Source organism: Callithrix jacchus, chromosome 2 (genome assembly GCF_049354715.1).
Source record: "Callithrix jacchus isolate 240 chromosome 2, calJac240_pri, whole genome shotgun sequence".
NCBI lineage: Eukaryota > Metazoa > Chordata > Mammalia > Primates > Cebidae > Callithrix > Callithrix jacchus.
The window spans coordinates 170330530-170336076 of NC_133503.1; the positions used below are offsets into that span (position 1 = coordinate 170330530).

At 37.7% G+C, this 5547-nt stretch overlaps 1 pseudogene across 1 annotated transcript; it reads left to right on the forward strand.

The window, feature by feature from the left end:
- Nucleotides 1–4388: 4388 nt before the first annotated feature.
- LOC100399881 (dynein light chain 1, cytoplasmic pseudogene) lies at nt 4389–5338 on the forward strand (annotated as a pseudogene). Its single transcript, XR_013532670.1, has one exon. The product of XR_013532670.1 is annotated as a dynein light chain 1, cytoplasmic pseudogene (transcript).
- Nucleotides 5339–5547: the final 209 nt, after the last annotated feature.

Here is a 5547-nt window from a genome sequence, read left to right on the forward strand (position 1 = left end):
TGGAACCTGAAAGGGTGACACTCTCAGTATTGGGTGAAACAAGGAATAAACATAGACATTCAAAAGAGGACACTGTGGGAACTTGCTTGTCTCAAATTAGGTTCCAGATGAAGAAGAAATCTCCAACAAGAATTTATTTTTTCAAGATGGCTTTCACATAAATTTCATTTTACATTTGTATTTTATGATTAAGATGGAGCAGAGACATCCCTCTTTAGGGACCTATAGGAAAAAGAAAATCCTGAGTTCCTTCAAAAAAAATTCCAGACACCCAGGTAGCCCTAAAAGGTAAATAAGTAACTTGTTAAGCAAGAAGGTAGCAGCCTAAAACAGTAGCCAAGGAAGTTGAAGCCCAAAGCAATTTACTCTCCCTATAAAAACTAATGACAATATTGTAACATATGTCCCAGAGTTGTCTTTCAGAAACTCAGACTTCCACCAAACAGATCCACTAGGAATAGACCTCAGAGAAAAAGGAGCTGAGGACCAAATTTTCACCACTGTTCTTTGCTCTAAATTTCTTCCTGAGGGGCCTACAAAAGGTCAGATCCATGAGCCAAAGCTAACATTCTTTTCTGCTGATCCCAAATTTTTAGACAATTATAACTCAGAAAAATCTTTAAACCTACCTATGACTGACCCGTAAGCCCCCACTTTAATATATCTACTTGTAGACCTAAACCAACATGTAATTTTGTAATTTCCATGTATTGATTTCCAGATTTCCCTGTAACTTCTGCTTTTCTGAAACTTATCTCTGCCTTTAAAATCCCTTGCATGCAAGCCTTTGAGGAGTCTGAGTCATAAGCATGAACTGCCCTGATTCATCCTGCTTGGTGCCTGCAATAAATGCCTCACTTTATCTCACTGCCATCCCAATGTCAGTCATTGGCTTCACTGGGCTCGGTGAGCAGACTCCAGTTTGTTTCTCTAACATGATCCAACAGTTTCAAGTGAAAAATGTAAGTGTTGTTAGATTTAGATGTGGCACAGACAACGGTGTCCACCCAATATCCCAACAGCTTGCTCAAATTTCCCAGCTCCCTTGTAATTGTACAGGGTCAGAAGACTAATTCTGATAAATTGGCTATGGGTAGAAGAAACACAAGTTACTTCTGGTAGAAGAATAGCAGAACTGGTGAAACATGTCCCAACTCTCTCTTCCCCAGCAATGTTGACTGAGGGGACATGGGTTCCACATCAAGCAGCTCCAATGTTGGAAACTCAAAGGCCTGGATGGAAATCATGTGCCCAGGAGAGTTCACTGATTTTACAACAGACTTGACATAAATGGGAAATAGATATTTACTGTGTTAAGCAACTGAAATTTGGATCACATTAGCGTAACATGATGGAATACACTGCTGAGGTGATTGGGCAAATACAAAGAATCTTAGAAAGATGCAGTTCACACCAATACTCAAAGAAATACAACAGATAAAAATCCAAGGAACGTGAGCAACCTATAGCCAGGCAAAATCCACAAAATGCAAAAAACTCACAATGGCTGAAATCTAGATGAAATAATTGTTAATAATAACAGACCTCAAAAACTTCAAATATTGGAAATATTTCACATAAGACATAAAATAATATTATGTTCAAAGAGACAAAAGAATGGTTTGAAATATAAGCAGGAATAAGAAACTATGAAGATGAAAAACAAATGAAATAGAGCTACTAAAAATAAAACAGATAATTGAAATAAAATACTCAATGGATTAAACAACAGGTTAGACACAGCTGAAGAAAGAATCAGTAAATATGAAGATAAATCTAAGTAATAATCCATTCTGTTAATTAACAGAATGCAGCTCAGGAAACTTATAAGAGGGAGGTTAAGAGGCACACAAAATAGATAAAAGATCTAATGTAGATCTAATCAGAGTTTTAGAAGGATAATAGAATCTGCAAAAAAGCAATCTTCAAAGAATTACAGAGCATTCAAGAATTGCTGAAATTCACCAATCCTCAGAATGTAGAAGCCAATTGATGCTCAAATAAGATAAAAATTACATACAAATCTATTCTTGAACACATCAGGATGAAACTACAGAATAACAAGGAAAAGAAAGATCTTCAAAGTAGCTGGACATAATCAACAGCTCACTGACAATGAATAACAATGTCACCTGGCTCTCCAAAGAAATAATAAAAGCCAGAAGAGAGTGGAAATATACATTTATTCTGCGGAGACAAAATTCTTGCCAAACAAGAACCAGACACCCAGAAAACTTAACTTTCAGAAACAGTGGGGAAATAATGGCATTTTCACACAATTAAGCTAAGGAGTTCACTGCACAAAGACCTCTACAGAAATTTTGAGGAATGCATTTTATGCTAGAAGGAAAGTTGGTGATACAAAAAGGAAAGAAAAAAGAACAATAAGCAAAGATATATGGATAATACCAAGCAATATTGACAGCACACAAACCAATAAAAATATCCAATACACAGTACATAAGACACAGGCCAGAATGAAAATACTTCACACCAAGAGCTTGTAAATTGCATAGGGAGATAATGGGAGTTTGCATTTATATTATTCAAAATGAAGGTAAAGACAAACTTTATTGTATTAAGTATTTATTAACCCTGGTTAAAGTAGCCAGAGTGACCAAACAAAGGGTAAATGTAGAACATACAAATTCCAAACAAGCAGAGGAAAGAAAATTTGGGGGTGGGGGGCAGGGGGGGTGGGGGACTCAATTGAACACAAGGCAGGAAAGAAGTGGGGGGAAAATTAGAAAAAGATAAAGTGATGCAAATAGAAGACACCTAGTAAGCTGATAGAAAGGAGCCCCATTATATAAATACCCAGAAGAAATAGTGAGTTAACTCCTCATATATACCCAACAGAAATTCTACTTGATAGAAAGTCATGTACTCAAGTGTTCGGAGTAGTGTATGCAAAATAGCCGAAAACTGAAAACTTCTCAAACTCCTATTCCACAGTAGAATGGAAAAATAAATTATGGTATATTCTACACAAGAAAATTCTATACAGCAATGAGAATGAAAAATCTACAACTACATGCAAACAATATGGGTGAGTCTCTTAAACATCATGTTGTGTGAAAGAAGGTAGATACAAAAGAAAACCTAGTGTATGATTCCATTTACATAAAGCACACAAACAGGCCAAACAAATCCATAAGTTAGAGGTATAGATGGTGTAGGGAGGAGGAAGGAAGAGGAAATGGGCAGGGAGGGAGGAAGAAAATGTAGAAACTAGGACAGGAATCTGGGGAGGTAGTGAGGTTTTCTTTCTCCATCCATATTTTGGTGACACAACTGAGTCCAATTGATAAAGATTTCATTAAGTGACATACCTATGATTTATGCATATCACTGTATGTAGATAAAACTTCAGTAAATGGGTTTCTTTTTTTTTTACTTTTATGTTCAGGGGTACAAATGCACGTTTGTTACATAGGTAAATTTGTGTCCTGGGCATTTGTTGTATAGACTATTTCATCACCCAAGCACTAAGCCCAGTGTCTGTTAGTTGTTTTTCTTGATTCTCTCCCTCCTCCCAACCTCCATCCTCCAAAAAGCCCTGGTGTGTTGTTTCCCTCTATGTGTCCATGTGTTCTCATCATTTAGCTCCCACTTATAAGTGAGAACATGCAATATTTGGTTTTCTGTTCCTGTGTTAGTTTGCTAAGGTTAATGGCCTCCAGCTCCATCCAAATCTCTGCAAAGGATACAATCCTGTTCTTTTTTATGGCTGCATAGTTTTCCACAATGTATATGTACCACATTTTCTTCATCCAGTCTACCATTGATGGACATGTAGGTTGATTCCATGTCTTTGCTATTGTGAATGGTGCTGCTTCTGCACAGCAAAAGAAACTATCAACAGAGTAAGCAGACAACCTACAGAGCAGGAGAAAATTTTCACAAACTATACATCTGACAAAGGCCTAATATCCAGCATCTATAAGGAACTTAAACAAATTTTCAAGAAAAAACAAACCACTCCATAAAAAGGGGGCAAAGGACATGAACAGACACTTTTCAAAAGAAGACTAACAATCATATGAATAAAAGCTCAACACATCACTGATCATTAGAGAAATGCAAATCAAAACCACAATTAGATACCATCTCACACCAGTCAGAATGATTATTATCAACAAGGCCAAAAATAGCAGATGCTGGTGAGGTTGTGGAGGAAAAAAAGATGCTTATGCACTGTTGGTGAGGGTGTATGTTAATTCAGCCCTTGTGAAAGTGTGACGATTCCTCAAAGACCTAAAGTAAACGGTTTTGGAAATTCAGCTGCATGTCATTAATAAGAGACACAACTATTGTTTAAGGAAACAGGAATATTAAAAGTTCAAGGATGAAGCCACGGCTTTGGTAGCGACAGCAGCTCAAGCCGTGACTGAGCAGTGCTAGCACCTCCTCCAGGAGACTGTTGCTGTCAGCCAGCCCCCTTCTCCATGGTAACCATGTGCTACCGAAAGGCTGTGATCAAAAATGTGGACATGCCGGAAGAAATGCAACAGGACTCGGTGGAGTGCGCTACTCAGGCGCTGGAGAAATACAACATAGAGAAGGACATTGTGGCTCATATCAAGAAGGAATTTGATAAGAAGTACAATCCTACCTGGCATTGCATCGTGAGGAGGAACTTCGGTAGTTACATGACACATGAAACCAAACACTTCATCTACTTCTACCTGGGCCAAGTGGCCATTCTTCTGTTCAAATCTGGTTAAAGGCATAGACTGAAAAGGCCAGGCGTGGTGGCTATAATCCCAGCACTTTGGGAGGCCAAGGCAGGCGGATCACCTGAGGTCAGGAGTTCAAGGCCAGCCTGGCCAACATGGTGAAACCCCATCTCTACTAAAAATACAAAAATTAGCCAGGCATGGTGGTGCACACCTGTAATCCCAGCTACTCGGGAGACTGAGGCAGGAGAATCACTTGAACCTGGGAGGTGGAGGTTGCATTGAGCAATGAGATCAGGCCATTGTATTCCAACCTGGGCAACAGAGTGAGACTCCATCTCATTAAAAAAAAAAAAAAAGCATGGACTGTTGTGCCACACACCCAGTGATCCATCCAAAAACAAGGACTGCAGCCTAAATTCCAAATACCAGAGACTGAAATTTTCAACCTTGCTAAGGGAACACCTTGATGTTTGAAACTTTGTGTTTTGTACAGGGCATTCTCTGTACTAGTTTGTTGTGGTTATAAAACAATTAGAAAAATAGCCTACATTTGTATTTATTTTCTATTCCATATTTTTGCGCCACGTTGTTTTCTCTCAAAATCCATTCCTTTAAAAAATCAATGTTGGGGATGTGAAAAAAATAAATAAATAAAATTTGAGAATACACATTTTTCTTAAGCAATTGAATACTTACAAAAATTGGCCATATGTTAGACCATAAAGGTAATGTTAACAAATTTTAAAAATTGGCCGTTCCACAGATCACATTTTCTGACTACAAGGCAATTGAATTTAAAATCAATTAAAAAATAACCAAGAAAAAAATACCTTTATTTGAAAATTTGAAAAACACACACATAATT